Source organism: Ptiloglossa arizonensis, chromosome 6 (assembly GCF_051014685.1).
Source record: "Ptiloglossa arizonensis isolate GNS036 chromosome 6, iyPtiAriz1_principal, whole genome shotgun sequence".
Lineage (NCBI taxonomy): Eukaryota > Metazoa > Arthropoda > Insecta > Hymenoptera > Colletidae > Ptiloglossa > Ptiloglossa arizonensis.
This window is the reverse complement of record NC_135053.1, coordinates 4,202,136-4,226,945: the sequence shown is the minus strand read 5'-3', so window position 1 is coordinate 4,226,945 and position 24,810 is coordinate 4,202,136.

Sequence of the window (24,810 nt, the reverse complement as noted above, 5' to 3'; positions counted from 1 at the left end):
GGAGAAACGAGGAAAGAAACGGAGTAACGAAGAAAGAAACGAAGAAACGAAGAAAGAAACGGAGAAATCAATGGAGAAACGAAGAAATAAACCGAGAAACAGAGAAAGAAACGGAGAAACGAAGAAAGAAACGGAGAAGCGGAGAAATAAATGGAGAAACGAAGAAATAAAAGTAGAAACGAAGAAAGAAACCGAGAAACGAACAAAGAAACGGAGAAACGAACAAAGAAACGGAGAATCGAACAAAGAAACGGAGAAACGAACATAGAAACGGAGAAACGAAGAAAGAAACGGAGATACGGAGAAATAAATGGAGAAACGAAGAAATAAACGGAGAAGCGAAGATAGAAACGGATAAACGAAGAAGGAAACGGAGAAACGAAGAAAGAAACGGAGAAACGGAGAAATAAATGGAGAAACGAAGAAAGAAACGAAGAAACGAAGAAAGAAACGGAGAAATAAATGGAGAAACGAATGAATAAACCGAGAAACGGAGAAAGAAACGGAGAAACGAACAAAGAAACGGAGAAACGAAGAAAGGAGCGGAGAAACGAACAAAGAAACGGAGAAACGAACAGAGAAACGGAGAAACGGAGAAATAAATGGAGAAACGAAGAAACAAACAGAGAAACGAACAAAGAAACAGACAAACGAAGAAAGGAACGGAGAAACGGAGAAAGAGACGGAGAAACGAACAAAGAAACGGAGAAACGAAGAAAGAAACGGAGAGACGAACAAAGAAACGGAGAAACGGAGAAAGAAATGGAGAAACGAACAAATAAACGGAGAAACGAAGAAAGAAACGGGGAATCGGAGGAATAAATGGAGAAATGAAGAAATAAACGGAGAAACGAACAAAGAAACGGACAAACGAAGAAGGAAACGGAGAAACGGAGAAAGAAACGGAGGAACAAACAAAGAAACGGAGAAACGAAGAAAGAAGCGGAGAAACGAAGAAAGAAACGGAGAAACGGAGAAATAAATGGAGAAACGAAGAAATAAACGGAGCAACGAAGAAAGGAACGGAGAAACGAACAAAGAAACGGATGAACGATGAAAGAAACCGAGAAACGAAGAAAGAAACGAAGAAACGAAGAAAGAAACGGACAAACGAAGAAATAAACGGAGAAACGAACAAGGAAACGGAGAAACGAAGAAAGAAACGGAGAAATGAAGAAAGAAACGGAGAAACGAAGAAAGAAACGGAGATACGAAGAAAGAAACGGCGAAACGAACAAAGAAACGGAGAAACGAAGAAAGAAGCGGAGAAACGGAGAAATAAATGGAGAAACGAATAAATAAACCGAGAAACGGAGAAAGAAACGGAGAAACGAACAAAGAAACGGAGAAACGAAGAAAGAAACGGAGAAACGAAGAAATAAACCGAGAAACGGAGAAAGAAACGGGGAAACGAAGAAAGAAACAGAGAAACGAACAAAGAAACGCAGAAACGAAGAATGAAACGGAGAAACGAAGAAAGAAACGAAGAAACGAAGAAAGAAACGGAGAAACGAAGAAAGAATCTGAGAAACGAAGAAAGAAACGGAGAATCGGAGAAATAAATGGAGAAACGAAGAAATAAACCGAGAAACGGAGAAAGAAACGGAGAAACGAACAAAGAGACGGAGAAACGAAAAAAGAAACGTTTCTCCGTTTCTCCGTTTCTCCGTTTCTCGGTTTCGCCGTTTCTCCGTTTCTCCGCGTCTCCGATTCTCCGTTTCTCGGTTTCTCGGTTTCTCGGTTTCTCGGTTTCTCGGTTTCTCCGTGTCTCCGTTTCTCCGTTTCTTTGTTCGTTAACTCCGTTTCTTTCTTTGGTCCTCCGTTTCTTTGTTCGTTTCTCCGTTTATTTCTTCATTTCTCCATTTATTTCTCCGTTTCTCCGTTTCTTTGCTCGCTTCTCCGTTTCTTTGTTCGTTTCTCCGTTTCTTTGTTCGTTTCTAAGTTTGCTTGTTCGTTTCTCCGTTTCTTTCTCCGTTTCTCGGTTTATTTCTTCGTAACTCCATTTATTTCTCCGATTCTCCGTTTCTTTCTTCGTTTCTCCGTTTCTTTCTTCGTTTCTTTGTTTCTTTCTTCGTTTCTCCGTTTCTTTGTTCGCTTCTCCGTACCTTTCTTCGTTTCTCCGTTTATTTCTTCGTTTCTCCATTTACTTCTCCGTTTCTCCGTTTCTTTGTTCGTTTCTCTGTTTCTTTGTTCGTTTCTTCGTTTTTTGGTCGTTTCTCCGTTTCTTTGTTCGTTTCTCCGTTTCTTTGTTCGATTCTCCGTTTCTTTGTTCGTCTCTCTATTTCTTTGTTCGATTCTTTGTTCGTATCTCCGTTCCTTTGTTCGTTTCTCCGTTTCTTTGTTCGTTTCTCCGTTTCTTTCTTCGTTTCTTTGTTTCTTTCATCGTTTCTCCGTTTCTTTCATCGTTCATCCGTTTCTTTCTTCGTTTCTCCGTTCCTTTCTTCGTTTCTCCGTTTATTTCTTCGTTTCTCCATTTATTTCTCCGTTTCTCCGTTTCTTTCTTAGTTTCTCCGTTTCGTTCTTCGTTTCTTCGTTTTTTTCTTCGATTCTCCGTTTCATTCATCGTTTCTCCGTTTCTTTGTTCGTTTCTCCGTTCCTTTCTTCACTTCTCCGTTTATTTCTTCGTTTCTCCATTTATTTCTCCGTTTCTCCGTTTCTTTGCTCGTTTCTCCGTTTCTTTCTTCGTTTCTCCGTTTCTTTGTCCGTTTCTCCATTTCTTTGTTCGTTTGCCCATTTATTTCTCCGTTTCGCTGTATCTTTCTTCGTTTCTCCATTTCTTTGTTCGTTTCTCCGTTTCTTTGTTCGTTTCTCCGTTTCTTTGTTCGTTTCTCCGTTTCTTTGTCGTTTCTCCGTTTCATTCTTCGTTTCTCCATTTATTTCTCCGTTTCTCCGTTTCGATTAAATGTTTATAATAGTTATAATTTCTATTATAAATCATTTGAGCTATAGTTAAATTATACACTAATACTCTAAATACATATTTAATATATTTTTTAGTCTCTTTAGCCTCCAGAAGAATTTTATTTATACTATTTACTGTATATAATAATTTCCACAGAATCGGAAATAGATCTAATTATTTATTTATGATAATTATTTTTTATTCACTTATTTTACCAAAAATTTCGATTCTTCATGTATTAATCAAATGTTAAATTGATATATCTCATAGACAATTATAACATTCCATGTTTTAAAAATTTAAGAAACACCTCTTTACTTTGAAGTTCGATCAAAATCAATTGCTAGAGGCGGATCAATAATTTTTAATGCATAAATAAAATGCACATTGTTCGATCAATTTAGGGAACATGCGTAAATGCTAATAACAATCGCTGAAATGAACAAACATTCACTGAACCGTTCGCATTCGCAGACTTCGCAATATCTTGACATTTATTTACCATAATTATTAACAACCGTCGTTAGACCGTAGATTAAACAATTTTTGACAATGTTTCGGTATAAAAAGCCATCAATTTCTTGAAATATTTGGTTAGATCGAACAAATACGATCAATGAAGCAGTGGGATAAAATAAACGAATATTTCTCTACATATCGGAATTATAGTTTGTATGTATGCAAATATATTCTGAACCCGCAATTACAAATCCCTGTAACGTGGTAATTACATGGGTTGCCATCTATTGGAGAAAGGGTTAAACTACACTTAAGGGGTGAAAACACCTGGCGGAGAAACGCTCAAGTTTGTCGAGGAATTGTTCTAATTTCCACAACTAGATGGCGCCACAAGTACAATTTACCGACATTAGAAATGAGTACTTCCATTTGCATGATATTCCCTACCGTGCGATAAAATAAATAAATACTTTTGTACAAACTTTTGTATGTTTCATCTTTCGAATAAATGTAAAATTAAACCTTCCACGGTAAATTTTATTCTTGTGTTTATTAATGTTTCTAGGACGATTTATTTCAGTATAAAGAGTGTTACAGGTGGGAAATTTGTGTACATAATAATTATTGAATATAAAATAATTTTCCTTTTATAAGAGGTTAATATATTAAATAAGGAAGAAGAGTTAACCTTTATTATTTTAAATATAAAAATTAAAATTACTGAAATTATTGAATATAAAATGAAATATGTTAAAAATGTATTTTTGTTAATTATTAAGAAAATAACTATAATGGATGTTTGTATAACAGATGAATATCGTATAATTATTATGATTGATTTTTTTGTTTAAGCAAATGATAGGGGAAATAATTACATTAATTAGGCAAATAAAATAAATTTCATTATTAAATTTTAATATGAGTTCTATAATAATTATAGGGATTAATTCTATTAAAGTGATTATAAGGAATAGAGGTGTTCAATTTAATGAATAAATTAAAGAAATGAATCGTACATTTAAGGAGTACATCCCAATTTTTATGATAAGTGAAAAAAAAATAATTATTATGAATAAATAATTAGATTTATTTCCGATTCTGTGTAAATTATTATGTACAGTAAATAGTCTGAATTAAATTCTTCTGGAGGATAAAGAGATTAAAATATATATTAAATATGTATTTAGAGTAATAGTGTCTAATTTAACTATAGATCAAATGATTTACAATAGAAATTATAAATATTATAATCATTTGACCGAAACGGAGAAACGGAGAAACGATGAAACGAAGGAAGAAACGGAGAAACCAGGTAAGAAACGGAGAAATGAAGAAAGAAACAAAGAAACGAAGAAAGAAACGGAGAAACGAAGAAATAAACCGAGAAACGGAGAAAGAAACGGAGAAACGCACAAAGAAACGGAGAAACGAACAAAGAAACGGAGAAACGAAGACAGAAACGGAGAAGCGAAGAAAGAAACGGAGAAACGAAGAAAGAAACGGAGAAATGAAGAAACACACGAATAAACGAAGAAAGAAACGGAGAAACGAAGAAAGAAACCGAGAAACGGAGAAACGCAGAAAGAAACGAAGAAACGAAGAAAGAAACGGAGAAATAAATGGAGAAACGAAGAAATAAACCCGGAAACGGAGAAAGAAACGGAGTAACGAAGAAAGAAACGAAGAAACGAAGAAACGAAGAAAGAAACGGAGAAATAAATGGAGAAACGAAGAAATAAACCGAGAAACGGAGAAAGAAACGGAGAAACGAACAAAGAAACGGTGAAACGAAGAAAGAAACGGAAAAACGGAGAAATACGTGGAGAAACGGAGAAATACGTGGAGAAACGGAGAAATACGTGGAGAAACGAAGAAATAAACGGAGAAACGAAGAAAGAAACGGAGAAACGAACAAAGAAACCGAGAAACGAACAAAGAAACGGAGAAACGAACAAAGAAACGGAGAAACGAAGAAAGAAACGGAGACACGAAGAAAGGAACGGAGAAACGAACAAAGAATCGGAGAAACGATGAAAGAAACGGAGAAACGAAGAAAGAAACGAAGAAAGAAACGGAGAAACGAGCAAAGAAACGGAGAAACGGAGAAATAAATGGAGAAACGAAGAAACAAACAGAGAAACGAACAAAGAAACGGACAAACGAAGAAAGAAACGGAGAAACGAAGAAAGAAACGGAGTAACGAAGAAAGAAACGAAGAAACGAAGAAAGAAACGGAGAATCGGAGAAATAAATGGAGAAACGGAGAAATAAATGGAAAAACGAAGAAATAAACGGAGCAACGAAGAAAGGAACGGAGAAAGGAACAAAGAAACGGATGAACGATGAAAGAAACCGAGACACGATGAAACAAACGGAGAAACGAACAAAGAAACGGAGAAACGAAGAAAGAAACGAAACAAGAAACGGAGAAACGAAGAAAGAAACGAAGAAGGAAACGGAGAAACGAAGAAAGAAACGGAGAAACGGAGAAAGAAACGGAGTAACGAAGAAAGAAACGAAGAAACGGAGAATCGGAGAAATAAATGGAGAAACGGAGAAATAAATGGAAAAACGAAGAAATAAACGGAGATACGAAGAAAGGAGCGGAGAAACGAACAAAGAAACGGAGAAACGAGCAGAGAAACGGAGAAACGGAGAAATAAATGGAGAAACGAAGAAACAAACAGAGAAACGAACAAAGAAACGGACAAACGATGAAAGAAACGGGGAAACGGAGAAAGAAACGGAGAAACGAACAGAGAAAAGGAGAAACGAAGAAAGAAACGGAGAGGCGAACAACGAAACGGAGAAATGGACAAAGAAACGGAGAAACGGAGAAATAAATGGAGAAACGTACAAACAAACGGAGAAACGAAGAAAGAAACGGAGAATCGGAGAAATAAATGGAGAAATGAAGAAATAAACGGAGAAACGAACAAAGAAACGGAGAAACAAAGAAAGAAACGGGGAACGAAGAAAGAAACGGAGAAACGAAGAAAGAGATGGAGATACGAACAAAGAAACTGAGAAACGAACAAAGAAACGGAGAGACGAACAAAGAAACGAAGAAACGGAGAAACAAACAAAGAAACGGGGAAACGAACAAGGAAACGGAGAAACGAACAAAGAAACGGAGAAACGAAGAAAGAATCGAAGGATCGGAGATATAAGTGGAGAAACGAACAAAAAACGGTGAAACGGAGAAACAGTGAAACGGAGAAACCGAGAAACCGAGAAACGGAGAAACGGAGAAACGGAGAAACGAAGAAACCGAGAAACGGAGAAACCGAGAAACGGAGAAACGGAGAAATAAATGGAGAAACGAACAAACAAACGGAGAAACGAAGATAGAAACGGAGAATCGGAGAAATAAATGGAGAAATGAAGAAATAAACGGAGAAACGAAGAAAGAAACGGAGAAACGAAGGAAGAAACGGAGAAACGAAGAAAGGAGCGGAGAAACGAACAAATAAACGGAGAAACGAAGAAAGAAACGGAGAAACGAAGAAAGAAACGGAGAAACGAAGAAAGAAACGGAGAAGCGAAGAAAGAAACGAAGAAACGAGCAAAGAAACGGAGAAACGGAGAAATAAATGGAGAAACGAAGAAACAAACAGAGAAACGAAGAAAGAAACGGACAAACGAAGAAAGAAACGGAGAAACGAAGAAAGAAACGGAGAAACGAAGAAAGAAACGGAGAAACGAAGAAAGAAACGAAGAAAGAAACGGAGAAACGAAGAAGGAAACGGAAAAACGAAGAAAGAAACGGCGTAACGAAGAAAGAAACGAAGAAACGAAGAAAGAAACGGAGAAACGAACAAAGAAACGGAGAAAAGAAGAAAGAAACGAAGAAACGAAGAAAGAAACGGAGAAACGAACAAAGAAACGGAGAAACGAACAAAGAAGCGTTTCTCCGTTTCTCCGTTTCTCGGTTTCTCCGTTTCTCCGTTTCTTGGTTACTCCGTTTCTCGGTTTCTCCGTTTCTCCGTTTCTCCGTTTCTCGGATTCTCCGATTCTCGGTTTCTCCGTTTCTCGGTTTCTCCGTTTCTCCGTTTCTCGGTGTCTCCGTTTCTCCGTTGCACCGTTTTTTGTTCGTTTCACCATTTATTTCTCCGATTCTCCGTTTCTTTCTTCATTTCTCCGTTTATTTCTTCGTTTCTCCGTTTGTTTCTTCGCTTCTCCATTTATTTCTCCGTTTCTTTCTTTGTTTCTCCGTTTCATTCATCCTTTCTCCGTTTATTTCTTCGTTTCTCCATTTATTTCTTCGTTTCTCCGTTTCTTTCTTCGTTTCTCCGTTTCTTTCTTCGTTTCTCCGTTTCTTTCTTCGTTTCTCCGTTTCTCCGTTTCTCCGTTTCGATTAAATGATTATAATAGTTATAATTTCTATTATAACTCATTTGAGCTATTGTTAAATTATGAACGAATACTCTAAGTACTTATTTAACATATTTTTTAATCTCTTTAGCCTCCAGAAGAATATTATTTATACTATTTACTGTATATAATAATTTACACAGAATCGGAAATAAATCTAATTATTTATTTATAGTAATTATTTTTTTTTCACTTACCTTAAAAATTGGGATGTACTCTTTAAATGTTCGATTCACTTCATTAATTTATTCATTAAATTGAATTAATCTATTCTTTAGAAGCACTTTAGTAAAATTAATCCCTATAATTATTATATAACTCATATTAAAATTTAATAATGAAATTTATTTTATTTGCCAAATTAATGTAATTATTGCCCCTATCATTTGCTTAAACAAAAAAATCAATCATAATAATTATAGGATATTCATCTGTTATACAAACATCTATTATAGTTATTTTATTAATAATTAACAGAAATACATTTTTAACATATCTCATTTTATATTCAATAATTTCTTTACTTTTAATTTTTATATTTAAAATAATAAAGATTGACTCTTCTTCCTTATTTAATATATTAACCTCTAATAAAAGAAAAATTATTTTATACTCAATAATTATTATGTACACAAATTTCCCACCTATAGCACTCTTTATACTGAAATAAATCGTCCTAGGAACATTAATAAATTCAAGAATAAAATTTACCGTGGAAGGTTTAAGTTTACATTTATTCGAAAAATGAAACATACAAAAGTTTGTACAAAAGTATTGTTGTCTCGTTCTCTCGTCCTATCACTTGGATCTCTGGAGGAGAGATCCTTTTGAATGATTTATCCCCGTACGAGCCCCCAAATAACTATTGCTCTGATGTGGTATATTAAAGTATATTTAATAATATTATGTATTACAATGATGGTAGTGATAGATGTAGTGTCAGTGGTTAGTTTCGCTGGATACGTCTTTTAGTTGTCTCGTCTTATCGTCTTTTTAGTCATACCGTCCGCGACACACTCTTCGGACATACTCTCGTCGTCATACTTTGTCATACTATGTTGCTACGTTCTTCTCGCGCTCTATATAGTCATTCCCATTCATTCTCTTTCATTCCAATCCTCAGTCCCTCTCACTTCAGTCATTCGGCCACGCTCGGCCATCCCAATCACCCGTCTTTTCTAAACACTCTTCACTTTCTCCGAACCACATGCTTTTCCTTTCATCCCCATGCATTCTCACGCTCGGTCGTCGCACAAGACCCCCTGTAAAGGATACTCGTGCCTTCCAGGAAAACTAGCGGGCCGATCGGCGCTAAATGTTTACTTCAACTCGAGTCCAACCGCGCACGTTATCTTGTTTAGGCCTACGCTCGAAGCAGGCCTAAGCGGACGCCGAAAATCCGATACTACAGTATTTATTTATTTTATCGCACGGTAGGGAATATCATACAAATGGAAATACTTGTCTGTAATGTCGGTAAATTGTACTAGTCGCGCCATCTAGTTGTGGAAATTAGAACAATTCCTCGACAAACTTGAGCGTTTCTCCGCCAGGTGTTTTCACCCCTTAAGTGTAGTTTAACCCTTTCTCCAATAGATGGCAACCCATGTAATTACCACGTTACATGGTTTTGTAATTGCGGGTTCAGAATATATTTGCATACATACAAACTATAATTCCGATATGTAGAGAAATATTCATTTATTTTATCCCACGGCTTCTTCGAACGTATTTGTTCGATCTAACCAAATATTTCAAGAAATTGATGGCCTTTTATACCGAAACATTGTCAAAAATTGTTTAATCTACGGTCCAACGACGGTTGTTAATAATTGTGATGAATAAATGTCAAGATATTGCGAAGTCTGCGAAGGCGAACAGTTTCAGTGAATGTTTGTTCATTTCAGCGATTGTTATTAACATTTACGCAAGTTCCCTATATTGATCGAACAATGTGCATCTTATTGATGCATTAAAAATGATTCATTCGCCTCTAGCAATTGATTTTGATCGAACTTCAAAGTAAAGAGATGTTTGTTGAAGTTTTAAAACATGGAAAGTAATAATTGTCTATGAGATTTATCAATTTAACAATTGATTAATACATGAAGAATCGAAATTTTTGATAAAATAAGTGAATAAAAAATAATTATTATAAATAAATAATTAGATCTATTTCCGATTCTGTGTAAATTATTACATATAGTAAATAGTATAAATAAAATTCTTGTGGAGGCTAAAGAGATTAAAAAATATATTAAATATGTATTTACAGTATTAGTGTCTAATTTAACTATAGATCAAATGATTTATAATAGAAGTTATAAATACTATAATCATTTAATCGAAACGGAGAAACGGAGAAACAGAGAAACGAAGAAACGAAGGAAGAAACGAAGAAACGAAGAAACGAAGAAAGAAACGGAGAAACGAAGAACGAAACGGAGAAATGAAGAAAGATACGGAGAGACGAAGAAATAAATGGAGAAACGAAGAACTAAACGGAGAAACGAAGAAATAAACGGAGAAATGAAGACAGAAACGGAGTAAAGAAGAAAGAAACAGAGAAACGAACAAAGAAACGGAGAAACGAAGAAGGAAACGGAGAAATGAAGAATGAAACGGAGAAACGAAGAAATAAACGGAGAAACGAAGAAAGAAACGAAGAAACGAAGATAGAAACGGAGAAACGAAGAAAGAAACGGAGTAACGAAGAAAGAAACGAAGAAACGAAGAAAGAAACGGAGAAACGGAGAAAGAAACGGGGAAGCACACAAAGAAACGGAGAAACGAAGAAAGAAACGGAGAAACGGAGAAATAAATGGAGAAACGAAGAAACAAACAGAGAAAAGAACAAAGAAACGGCCAAACGAAGAAAGAAACGGAGAAACGGAGAAAGAAACGGAGAAACAAACAAAGAAACGGAGAAACGAAGAAAGAAACGGAGAAACGAAGAAAGAAACGGAGAAACGGAGAAATAAATGGAGAAACGAAGAAATAAACGGAGCAACGAAGAAAGGAACGGAGAAAGGAACAAGGAAACGGATGAACGATGAAAGAAACCGAGAAACGAAGAAAGAAACGAAGAAAGAAACGGAGAAACGAAGAAAGAAACTGAGAAACGAAGAAAGAAACGAAGAAAGGAACGGAGAAACGAAGAAAGAAACGAAGAAGGAAACGGAGAAACGAAGAAAGAAACGAAGAAACGAAGAAAGAAACGGAGTAACGAAGAAAGAAACGAAGAAAGAAACGGAGAAATAAATGGAGAAACGAAGAAATAAACCGAGAAACGGAGAAAGAAACGGAGAAACGAACAAAGAAACGGAGAAACGAACAAAGAAACGGAGAAACAAACAAAGAAACGGAGAAGCGAACAAAGAAACGGAGAAACGAACAAAGAAACGGACAAACGATGAAAGAAACGGGGAAACGGAGAAAGAAACGGAGAAACGAACAAAGAAACGGAGAAACGAAGAAAGAAACGGAGAGGCGAACAAAGAAACGGAGAAATGGACAAAGAAACGGAGAAACGGAGAAATAAATGGAGAAACGTACAAACAAACGGAGAAACGAAGAAAGAAACGGAGAATCGGAGAAATAAATGGAGAAATGAAGAAATAAACGGAGAAACGAACAAAGAAACGGAGAAACAAAGAAAGAAACGGGGAACGAAGAAAGAAACGGAGAAACGAAGAAAGAGATGGAGATACGAACAAAGAAACTGAGAAACGAACAAAGAAACGGAGAGACGAACAAAGAAACGGAGAAACGGAGAAAGAAGCGGAGTAACGAAGAAAGAAACGAAGAAACGAAGAAAGAAACGGAGAAACGAACAAAGAAACGGAGAAACGAACAAACAAACGGAGAAACGAACAAAGAAACGGAGAAACGGAGAAATAAATGGAGAAACGAAGAAATAAACGGAGAAACGAAGAAAGAAACGAAGAAACGAAGATAGAAACGGAGAAACGAAGAAAGAAACGGAGTAACGAAGAAAGAAACGAAGAAACGAAGAAAGAAAAGGAGAATCGGAGAAATAAATGAAGAAACGGAGAAATAAATGGAAAAACGAAGATATAAACGGAGATACGAAGAAAGGACCGGAAAAACGAACAAAGAAACAGAGAAACGAGCAGAGAAACGGAGAAACGGAGAAATAAAAGGAGAAACGAAGAAACAAACAGAGAAACGAACAAAGAAACGGACAAACGATGAAAGAAACGGAGAAACGGAGAAAGAAACCGAGAAACGAACAAAGAAACGGAGAAACGGAGAAAGAAGCGGAGTAACGAAGAAAAGAACGAAGAATCGAAGAAAGAAACGGAGAAACGAACAAAGAAACGGAGAAACGAACAAAGAAACGGAGAAACGAACAAAGAAACGGAGAAACGAACAAAGAAACGGAGAAACGGAGAAATAAACGGAGCAACGAGGAAAGGAACGGAGAAAGGAACAAAGAAACGGATGAACGATGAAAGAAACCGAGAAACGAAGAAAGAAACGAAGAAAGAAACGGAGAATCGAAGAAAGAAACGGAGAAACGAACAAAGAAACGGAGAAACGAACAAAGAAACGGAGAAACGAACAAAGAAACGGAGAAACGGAGAAATAAATGGAGAAACGAAGAAATAAACGGAGAAACGAAGAAAGAAACGAAGAAACGAAGATAGAAACGGAGAAACGAAGAAAGAAACGGAGTAACGATGAAAGAAACGAAGAAACGAAGAAAGAAACGGAGAATCGGAGAAATAAATGGAGAAACGGAGAAATAAATGGAAAAACGAAGATATAAACGGAGATACGAAGAAAGGAGCGGAGAAACGAACAAAGAAACGGAGAAACGAGCAGAGAAACGGAGAAACGGAGAAATAAATGGAGAAACGAAGAAACAAACAGAGAAACGAACAAAGAAACGGACAAACGATGAAAGAAACGGAGAAACGAACAAAGAATCGGAGAAACGAAGAGAGAAACGGAGAGTCGAACAAAGAAACGGAGAAACGGACAAAGAAACGGAGAAACGGAGAAATAAATGGAGAAACGAACAAACAAACGGAGAAACGAAGAAAGAAACGGAGAATCGGAGAACTAAATGGAGAAACGAAGAAAGAAACGGGGAACGAAGAAAGAAACGGAGAAACGAAGAAAAGGATGGAGATACGAACAAAGAAACGGAGAAACGAACAAAGAAACGGAGAAACGGAGAAATAAATGGAGAAACGAAGAAACAAACAGAGAAACGAAGAAAGAAACGGACAAACGAAGAAAGAAACGGAGAAACGGAGAAAGAAACGGAGAAACGAAGAAAGAAACGGAGAAACGGAGAAATAATTGGAGAAACGAAGAAATAAACGGAGCAACGCAGAAAGGAACGGAGAAAGAAAGAAAGAAACGGGGAACGAAGAAAGAAACGGAGAAACGAAGAAAGAAATGGAGATACGAACAAAGAAACGGAGAAACGAACAAAGAAACGGAGAAACGAACAAAGAAACGAAGAAACGGAGAAAGAAACAGAGAAACGAACAAAGAAACGCAGAAACCAAGAATGAAACGGAGAAACGAAGAAATAAACGGAAAAATGAAGAAAGAAACGGATATACGAAGAAAGAAACGGAGAAACGAAGAAAGAAACGGAGAAACGAAGAAAGAAACGGAGAAACGAACAGAGAAACGGAGAAACGAACAAAGAAACTGGGAAACGAAGAAAGAAACGGAGGATCGGAGAAATAAATGGAGAAACGAAGAAATAAACAGAGAAACGGAGAAAGAAACGGAGAACCGAACATAGAAACGGAGAAACGAAGAAAGAAACGGAGAAACGATCAAGGAAACGGTGAAACGAACAAAGAAACGGAGAAACGAAGAAACAAACGGTGTAACGAAGAAAGAAACGAAGAAACGAAGAATGAAACGGAGAAATAAATGGAGAAACGAAGAAATAAACCGAGAAACGGAGAAACGAAGAAATAAATGGAGAAACGAAGAAACAAACGGAGAAACGAACAAAGAAACGGAGAAACGAAGAAAGAAACGGAGAAACGGAGAAAGAAACGAAGAAACGGAGAAATAAATGGAGAAACGAAGAAAGAAACGGAGAAACGGAGAAACGGAGAAATAAATGGAGAAACGAAGAAATAAACGGAGAAGCGAACAAAGAAACTGAGAAACGAACAAAGAAACGGAGAAACGAAGAAAGAAACTGAGAAACGAAGAAAGAAACGGGGAATCGGAGGAATAAATGGAGAAACAATTAAATAAACGGAGAAACGAACAAAGAAACGGAGAAACGAAGAAAGAAACGGAGAAACGAACAAAGAAACGGAGAAGCGAAGAAAGAAACGGAAAAACGAAGAAAGAAACGGAGAAACGAACAAAGAAACGGAGAAACGAACAAAGAAACGGAGAAACTAAGAAAGGAACGGAGAAACGATGAAAGAAACGGAGAGACAGAGAAACGAAGAAAGAAACGGAGAATCGGAGAAATATATGGAGAAACGAAGAAATAAACCGAGAAACGGAGAAACGAACAAAGAAACGGAGAAACGAACAAAGAAACGGAGAAACGAACAAAGAAACGGAGAAACGAACAAAGAAACGGAGAAACTAAGAAAGGAACGGAGAAACGATGAAAGAAACGGAGAGACGGAGAAACGAAGAAAGAAACGGAGAATCGGAGAAATATATGGAGAAACGAAGATATAAACCGAGAAACGGAGAAAGAAACGGAGAAACGAACAAAGAAACGGAGAAACGTTTCTCCGTTTCTCGGTTTCTCCGTTTCTCGGTTTCTCCGTTTCTCCGTTTCTCCGTTTCTCCGTTTCTCGGTTTCTCCGTTTCTCGGTTTCTCCGTTTCTCCGTTTCTCGGTTTTTCCGTTTATCCGCTTCTCCGTTTCTCCGTTTCACCGTTTTTTGTTCGTTTCTCCATTTATTTCTCCGTTTCTCCGTTTCTTTGTCCGTTTCTCCGTTTCTCCGTTTCTCCGTTTCTATGTTCGTTTCTCCGTTCCTTTCTTCGTTTCTCCGTTTCTTTGTTCGTTTCTCCGTTGCTTTCTTCGTTTCTCCGTTTTTTGGTCGTTCCTACGTTTCTTTGTTCGTTTCTCCGTTTCTTTGTTCGATTCTCCGTTTCTTTGTTCGTTTCTCTATTTCTTTGTCCGTTTCTCCGATTCTTTGTTCGTTTCTTCGTTTCTTTGTTCGTTTCTCCGTTTCCTTGTTCGTTTCTCCGTTTCTTTCTTCGTTTCTCCGTTTCTTTGTTCGTTTCTCCGTTTCTTTGTTCGTTTCTCCGTTTCTTTCTTCGTTTCTTCGTTTCTTTGTTCGTTTCTCCGTTTCTTTCATCGTTTCTCCGTTTCTTTGTTCGTTTCTCCGTTCCTTTCTTCATTTCTCCGTTTATTTCTTCGTTACTCCATTTATTTCTCCGTTTCTCCGTTTCTTTCTTCGTTTCTCCGTTTCTTTGTTCGTTTCTCCGTTTCTTTGTTCGTTTCTCCGTTTCTTTCTCCGTTTCTCCGTTTCTTTCTTCGTTTGTCCGTTTCTTTGTTCGTTTCTCTGTTTGTTTCTTCGTTTCTCCATTTATTTCTCCGTTTCTCAAATTCTTTGCCCGTTTCTCCGTTTCTTTGTTCGTTTCTCCGCTCCTTTCTTCGTTTTTCCGTTTATATCTTCGTTTTTCCATTTATTTCTCCGTTTCTCCGTTTCTTTCTTCGTTTGTCCGTATCTTTGTTCGTTTCTCCATTTCTTTCTTTCTTTCCCCATTTATTTCTCCGTTTTGCCGTTTCTTTCTTCGTTTCTCCGTTCCTTTCGTCATTTCTCCGTTTATTTCTTCGTTACTCCATTTATTTCTCCGTTTCTTTCTTCGTTTCTCCGTTTCTTTGTTCGTATCTCCGTTTCTTTGTTCGTTTCTCCGTTTCGTTCTCCGTTTCTCCGTTTCTTTCTTCGTTTGTCCGTTTCTTTGTTCGTTTCTCTGTTTGTTTCTTCGTTTTTCCATTTATTTCTCCGTTTCTCCGTTTATTTCTTCGTTTGTCCGTTTCTTTGTTCGTTTCTCCATTTTTTTCTTTCTTTCCCCATTTATTTCTCCGTTTTGCCGTTTCTTTCTTCGTTTCTCCGTTTCTTTCTTCGTTTCTCCGTTTCTTTGTTCGTTTCTCCGATTCTTTCTTCGTTTCTCCGTTTCTTTCTTCGTTTCTCCGTTTGTTTCTGCGTTTCTCCATTTATTTCGCCGCTTCTTTCTTTGTTTCTCCGTTTCTTTCTTCGTTTCTCCGTTTCTCTGTTTCTCCGTTTCTCCGTTTCTCCGTTTCTCCGTTTCTCCGTTTCTCGGTTTCTCCGTTTCTCCGTTTCGATTAAATGATTATAATAGTTATAATTTCTATTATAAATCATTTGAGCTATAGTTAAATTATACACTAATACTCTAAATACATATTTAATATATTTTTTAATCTATTTATCCTCCAGAAGAATTTTATTTATACTATTTACTGTATATAATAATTTACACAGAATCGGAAATAAATCTAATTATTTATATATAATAAATATTTTTTATTCACTTATTTTACCAAAAATTTCGATTCTTCATGTATTAATCAAATGTTAAATTGATATATCTCATAGACAATTATTACTTTCCATGTTTTAAAACTTTAAGAAACATCTCTTTACTTTGAAGTTCGATCAAAATTAATTGCTAGAGGCGAATCAATCATTTTTAATGCATAAATAAGATGCACATTGTTCGATCAATTTAGGGAACATGCGTAAATGTTACTAACAATCGCTGCAATGAACAAACTTTCACCGAAACCATTCGCCCTCGAAGATTTCGCAATATCTTGAAGTTTGTTTATCATAATTATTAACAACCTTCGTAGGATCATACATTAGACAATTATTAACAATGTCCTAGTATAAATAATGGCTTAAACTATCATTTCGTTGAAATATTCCTTGTTCGCTAAGGAATTTTTCCTTGAGATGCAACTGACATTCTCAAGGCTACACGTATCGATTATCGATTCACAAGTATTTATCGCGGTGATTTTTCTATCTAAAAAAGCGATTAATTGAATTTTGGTACTTTTGTGTAAATATACCACTTCTACGCGTATTGTGTAAATTATAAGAATTAAACAAATGTTAAATTGATGTATATAATGAACAATTGTTACTTTCCGTGCTTTAAAACTTTACGAAACACGTTTTAACGTGGAGTCTCGATCAAAATCAATTTCGATATGTTTCTTAATTATTTGCAATACATAAATAAGATGCACATTGTTCGATCAATATAGGGAATATGCGTAAATGTTAATAACAATCGCTGAAATGAACAAACATTCACTGAAACCGTTGGCCCTCGCAGACTTCGCAATATCTTGACATTTATTTATCATAATTATTAACAACCGTCGTTGGACCGTAGATTAAACAATTTTTTACAATGTTTCGGTATAAAAAGCCATCAATTTCTTGAAATATTTCGTTAGATCGAACAAATACGATCGAAGAAGCCGTGGGATAAAATAAATGAATATTTCTCTACATATCGGAATTATAGTTTGTATGTATGCAGATATATTCTGAACCCGCAATTACAAATCCCTGTAACGTGGTAATTACATGGGTTGCCATCTATTGGAGAAAGTGTTAAACTACACTTAAGGGGTGAAAACACCTGGCGGAGAAACGCTCAAGTTTGTCGAGGAATTGTTCTAATTTCCACAACTAGATGGCGCGACAAGTACAATTTACCGACATTAGAGATAAGTATTTCCGTTTGTATGATATTCCCTACCGTGCAATAAAATAAATAAATACTTTTGTAGAAACCTTTGTATGATTCATCTTTCGAATTAGTGTAAAATTAAACCTTCCATGGTAAATTTTATTCTTGAATTTATTAAGACTTCTAGGACGATTTATTTCAGTATAAAGTGTGCTATAAGTGGGAAATTTGTGTACATAATAATTATTGAGTATAAAATATTTTTTCTTTTATTAGAGGTTAATATATTATATAAGGAAGAAGAGTTAATCTTTATTATTTTAAATATAAAAATTAAAATTAAAGAAATTATTGAATATAAAATGAGATATGTTAAAAATGTATTTCTGTTAATTATTAATAAAATAACTATAATAGATGTTTGTATAACAGATGAATATCCTATAACTATTATGATTGATGTTTTTGTTTAAGCAAATGATAGGGGCAATAATTACATTAATTAGGCAAATAAAATAAATTTCATTATTAAATTTTAATATGTGTTCTATAATAATTATAGGGATTAATTTTATTAAAGTTATTACAAAGGATAGAATAATTCAATTTAATGAATAAATTAAAGAAATGAATCGAACATTTAAAGAGTACATCCCAATTTTTAAGATGAGTGAAAAAAAAATAATTATTATAAATAAATAATTAGATTTATTTCCGATTCTGTGTAAGTTATTATATATAGTGAATAGTATAAATAAAATTCTTCTGGAGGCTAAAGTGATTAAAAAATGTATTAAATATGTATTTAGAGTATTAGTGTCTAATTTAACTATAGATCAAATGATTTATAATCGAAATTATAAATATTATAATCATTTAATCGAAACGGAGAAACGGAGAAAGAGAGAAACGATGAAACGAAGGAAGAAATGGAGAAACGGAGAAATAAATGGAGAAATGAAGAAATAAACGGAGAAACGAAGAAAGTTACGGAGAAACGAAGAAAGAAACAGAGAAACGAAGAAAGAAACGGAGTAACGAAGGAAAAAACGGAGAAACGGAGAAATAAATGGAGAAACGAAGAAAGAAACGGAGAAACGAACAAAGAAACGGAGAAACGGAGAAATAAATGGAGAAACGAAGAAATAAAAGTAGAAACGAAGAAAGAAACGGAGAAACGAGGAAAGAAACGGAGAAACGAACAAAGAAACGGAGAAACGAAGAAAGAAACGGAGAAACGAACAAAGAAACGGAGAAACGAAGAAAGAAACGGAGAAACGAAGAAAAGAAACGGAGAAACAAAGAAAGAAACGGAGATACGAAGAAAGAAACGGAGAAGCGAACAAAGAAACGGAGTAACGAAGAAAGAAACAGAGAAACGGAGAAATAAATGAAGAAACGAAGAAATAAACGGAGAAACGAAGAAAGAAACGGAGAAACAAAGAAAGAAACGGTGAAACGAACAAAGAAACGGAGAACCGAACAAAGAAACGGAGAAACGAAGAAAGAAACCGAGAAACGAAGAAAGAATCGGAGAAACGAAGAAAGAAACGGAGAAACGAAGAAAGAATCGGAGAAACGAAGAAAGAAACGGAGAAACGGAGATATAAATGGAGAAACGAAGAAATAAACGGAGAAACGAAGAAAGAAGCGTTAAACAAAGAAAGAAACGGCGAAACGAACAAAGAAACGGAGAAACGAACAAAGAAACGGAGAAACGAAGAAAGAAACCGAGAAACGAAGAAAGAATCGGAGAAACGAAGAAAGAAACGGAGAAACGGAGAAAGAAACGGAGAAACGAACAAAGAATCGGAGAAACGAAGAAAGAAACGGAGAAACGGAGAAATAAATGGAGAAACGAAGAAATAAACGGAGAAACGAAGAAAGAAGCGGTGAAACAAAGAAAGAAACGGCGAAACGAACAAAGAAACGGAGAAACGAAGGAAGAAACGGAGAAACGAAGAATGAAACGGAGAAACGAAGAAAGAAACGTAGAAACGAACAAAGAAACGGAGAAACGTACAAAGAAACGGAGAAACGAAGAAAGAAACGGAGAAACGGAGAAATAAATGGAGAAACGAAGAAATAAACGGAGAAACAAAGAAAGAAACGGAGAAACGAAGAAAGAAACGGAGAAACGAAAAAAGAAACGGAGTAACGAAGAAAGAAACGAAGAAACGAAGAAAAAAACGGAGAATCAAAGAAATAAATGGAGAAATGAAGAAATAAACCGAAAAAAGGGAGAAACGAACAAAGAAACGGAGAAACGAAGAAAGAAACGGAGTAACGAAGAAAGAAACGGAGTAACGAAGAAAGAAACGAAGAAAGAAGCGGAGAAAGGAACAAAGAAACGGAGAAACGAAGAAAGAAACCGAGAAACGAACAAAGAAACGGAGAAGCGAAGAAAGAAACGGAGAAACGAACAAAGAAACGGAGAAACGTTTCTCCGTTTTTCCGTTTCTCGGTTTCTCCGTTTCTCCGTTTCTCCGTTTCTTTGTTCCTTAACTCCGTTTCTTTGCTCGTTTCTCCATTTATTTCTCCGTTTCTCCGTTTCCTTCTTCGTTACTCCGTTTCTTTGTTCGATTCTCCGTTTCTTTGTTCGTTTCTCTATTTCTTTGTTCGTTTCTCCGTTTGTTTGTTCGTTTCTCAGTTTCTTTCTTCGTTTCTCCGCTTCTTTCTTCGTTTCTCCGTTTCTTTCTTCGTTTCTCCGTTTTTTTCTTCGTTCCTCCGTTTCTTTCTTCGACTCTTCGTTTCTTTCTTTGTTTCTCCGATTCTTTCATCGTTTCTCCGTTTCCTTCTCGTTCCGCTGTTTCTTTTTTCGATTCTCCGTTCATTTCTTCGTTTCTCCATTTATTTCTCCGTTTCTCCGTTTATTTCTTCGTTTCTCCATTTATTTCTCCGTTTCTCCGTTTATTTGTTCGTTTCTCCGTTTCTTTCTTTGTTTCTCCGTTTCTTTGTTCGTTTCTCCGTTTCTTTGTTCGTTTCTCCGTTTCGTTGCTCGATTCTCCGTTTCTTTGTTCGTTTCTCTATTTCTTTGTTCGTTTCTCCGTTTTTTGGTCGTTTCTCCGTTTCTTTGTTCGTTTCTCCGTTTTTTGGTCGTTTCTCCGTTTCTTTGTTCGTCTCTCCGTTCCTTTCTTCGTATCTCCGTTTATTTCTTCGTTTCTCCATTTATTTCTCCGTTTCTCCGTTTATTTGTTCGTTTCTCCGTTTCTTTCTCCGTTTCTCCGTTTCTCCGTTTCTCCGTTTCTCGGTTTCTCCGTTTCACGGTTTCTCCGTTTCTCCGTTTCTCGGTTTCTCCGATTCTCGGTTTCTCCATTACTCCGTTTCTCGGTTTCTCCGTTTCTTCGTTTCTCCGTTTCTCGGTTTCTCCGCCTCACGGTTTCTCCGTTCCTCAGGTTTCTCCGTTTCTCTGTTTCTCCGTTTCACCGTTTTTTGTTCGTTTCTCCATTTATTTCTCCGATTCTCCGTTTCTTTCTTCGTTTCTCCGTTTCTTTGTTCGTTTCTCCGCTCCTTTGTTCGTTTCTCCGTTTATTTCTTCGTTTTACCATTTATGTCTCCGTTTCTTTCCTCGTTTCTCCGTTTCTCCATTTCTTTGTTCGTTTCCCCAATTATTTCTTCGATTCTCCGTTTCTTTCTTCGTTTCTGCGCTTCTTTCTTCGTTTCTTCGTTTCTTTCTGTGTTTCTCCGTTTCTTTCATCGTTTCTCCGTTTCTTTCTTCGTTTCTCCGTTTCTTTCTTCGTTTCTCCGTTTCTTTGTTCGTTTCTCCGTTTCCTTCTTCGTTTCTCCGTTTCTTTCATCGTTTCTCCGTTTCTTTCTTCGTTTCTCCGTTTCTTTCTTCGTTTCTCCGTTTATTTGTTCGTTTCTCCATTTATATCTCCGTTTCTCCGTTTCTCCTTTCGTTTCTCCGTTTCATTCTTCGTTTCTCCGTTTCTTTCATCGTTTCTTCGTTTCTACGTTTAACTTCGTTTCTCCGTTTATATCTTCGTTTCTCCATTTATTTCTCCGATTCTTTGTTCGTTTCTCCGTTTCTTTGTTCGTTTCTCCGTTCCTTTCTTAGTTTCTTCGTTTATTTCATCGTTTCTCCATTTATTTCTCCGTTTCTCCGTTTCTTTCTTCGTTTCTCCGTTTCTTTGTTCGTTTCTCCGTTTCTTTGTTCGTTTCTCCGTTCCTTTCTTAGTTTCTTCGTTTATTTCTTCGTTTCTCCATTTATTTCTCCGTTTCTCCGTTTCTTTCTTCGTTTCTCCGGTTCTTTGTTCGTTTTTCCGTTTCTTTGTTCGTTTCTCCCTTTCTTTCTCCGTTTCTCCGTTTCTTTCTTCGTTTGTCCGTTTCTTTGTTCGTTTCTCTGTTTGTTTCTTCGTTTCTCCATTTATTTCTCCGTTTCTTCGTTTCTTTGTTCGTTTCTACGTTTCTTTCTTTGTTTCCCTGTTTCTATCTTCGTTTCTCCGTTTCTTCGTTCGTTTCTCCGTTTCATTCTTCGTTTCTCCGTTTCTTTCATCGTTTCTTCGTTTCTCCGTTTAACTTCGTTTCTCCGTTTATTTCTTCGTTTCTCCATTTACTTCTTCGTTTCTCCGTTTCTATCTTCGTTTCTCCGTTTCTTTCTTCGTTTCTCCGTTTCTTTCTTCGTTTCCCGTTTCTATCTTCGATTCTCCGTTTCTTTGTTCGTTTCTCCGTTTCTTTCTTTGTTTCTCCGTTTCTTCGTTCGTTTCTCCGTTTATTTCCTCATTTCTTCATTTATTTCAACGTTTCGCCGTTTCTTTCTTCATTTCTCCGTTTATTTGCTCGTTTCTCCATTTATTTCTCCGTTTCTCCGTTTCTTTGTTCGTTTTTTCGTTTCTCTGTTCGTTTCTCCGTTTCTTTGTTCGTTTCTTCGTTTCTCTGTTCGTTTCTCCGTTTCTTTGTTCGTTACGCAGTTTCTTTGTTCGTTTCTCCGTTTCTTTCTCCATTTCTCGATTTATTTCATTGTTTCTGCATTTATTTCTCCGATTCTCCGCTTCTTTCTACGTTTCTCCGTTTCATTCTTCGTTTCTCTGTTTATTTCTTCGTTTCTCCTTTTCTTTCTTCGTTTCTCCGTTTATTTCTTCGTTTCTCCATTTATTTCTTCGTCTCTCCGTTTCTTTCTTCGTTTCTCCGTTTCTTTCTTCGTTTCTCCGTTTCTTTCTTCGTTTCTTCGTTTCTTCCTTCGTTTCTTCGTTTCTCCGTTTCTCCGTTTCTCCGTATCTCCGTTTCTCCGTTTCGATTAAATGATTATAATAGTTATAATTTCTATTACAACTCATTTGGGCTATAGTTAAATTATACACTAATACTCTAAATACATATTTAATATATTTTTTAATCTCTTTAGCCTCCAGAAGAATTTTATTTATACCATTTACTGTATATAATAATTTACACAGAATCGGAAATAAATCTAATTATTTATTTATAATAATTATTTTTTATTCACTTATTTTACCAAAAATTTCGATTCTTCATGTATTAATCAAATGTTAAATTGATATATCTCATAGACAATTATTACTATCCATGTTTTAAAACTTTAACAAACATCTCTTTACTTTGAAGTTCGATCAAAATCAATTGCTAGAGGCAAATCAATCATTTTTAATGCATAAATAAGATGCACATTGTTCGATCAATGTAGGGAACATGCGTATATGTTAATAACAATCGCTGAAATGAACAAACATTCACTGAAACCGTTCGCCTTCGCAGACTTCGCAATATCTTGACATTTATTTATCATAATTATTAACAACCGTCGTTGAACCGTAGATTAAACAATTTTTGACAATGTTTCGGTATAAAAAGCCATCAATTTCTTGAAATATTTGGTTAGATCGAACAAATACGAACAAAGAAGCAGTGGGATAAAATAAACGTATATTTCTCTACATATCGGAATTATAGTTTGTATGTATGCAAATATATTCTGAACCCCCAATTACAAATCCGTGTAACGTGGTAATTACATGGGTTGCCATCCATTGTAGGAAGGGTTAAACTACACTTAAGGGGTGAAAACACCTGGCGGAGAAACGCTCAAGTTTGTCGAGGAATTGTTCTAATTTCCACAAATAGATGGCGAGACAAGTACAATTTACCGACATTAGAGTCAAGTATTTCCATTTGTATGATATTCCCTACCGTGCGATAAAATAAATAAATACTTATTACAAAATTTTGTATGTTTTATCTTTTGAATAAATGTAAAATTAAACCTTCCACGGTAAATTTTATTCTTGAATTTATTAATGTTTCTAGGACGATTTATTTCAGTATAAAGAGTGCTATAGGCGGGAAATTTGTGTACATAATAATTATTGAGTATGAAATAATTTTTCTTTTATTAGAGGTTAGTATATTAAATAAGGAAGAAGGGTTAATCTTTATTATTTTAAATATAAAAATTAAAATTAAAGAAATTATTGAATATAAAATGAAAGAAGGTTAAAAATGTATTTTTGTTAATTATTAATAAAATAACTATAATAGATGTTTGTATAACAGATGAATATCCTATAATTATTATGATTGATTTTTTTGTTTAAGCAAATGATAGGGGCAATAATTACATTAATTAGGCAAATAAAATAAATTTCATTATTAAATTTTAATATGAGTTCTATAATAATTATAGGGATTAATTCTATTAAAGTGATTGTACAGAATAGAGGTGTTCAATTTAATGAATAAATTAAAGAAATGAATCGTACATTTAAGGAGTAGATCCCAATTTTTATGATAAGTGAAAAAAAAAAAATTATTATAAATAAATAATTAGATTTATTTCCGATTCTGTGTAAATTATTGTATATAGTAAATCGTCTAAATAAAATTCTTCTGGAGGATAAAGAGATTAAAAAATATATTAAATATGTATTTAGAGTATTAGTGTCTAATTTAACTATAGATCAAATGATTTATAATAGAAATTATAAATATTATAATCATTTGATCGAAACGGAGAAACGGAGAAACGACGAAACGAAGGAAGAAACGGAGAAACGAAGAAAGAAACGGAGAAATAAATGGAGAAACGAAGAAATAAACCCAGAAACGGAGAAAGAAACGGAGTAACGAAGAAAGAAACGAAGAAACGAAGAAAGAAACGGAGAAATAAATGGAGAAACGAAGAAATAAACCGAGAAACGGAGAAAGAAACGGAGAAACGAACAAAGAGACGGTGAAACGAAGAAAGAAACGGAGAAACGGAGAAATACGTGGAGAAACGGAGAAATACGTGGAGAAACGAAGAAATAAACGGAGAAACGAAGAAAGAAACGGAGAAACGGAGAAATAAATGGAGAAACGAAGAAATAAACGGAAAAACGAACAAAGAAACGGGGAAACGGAGAAAGAAACGGAG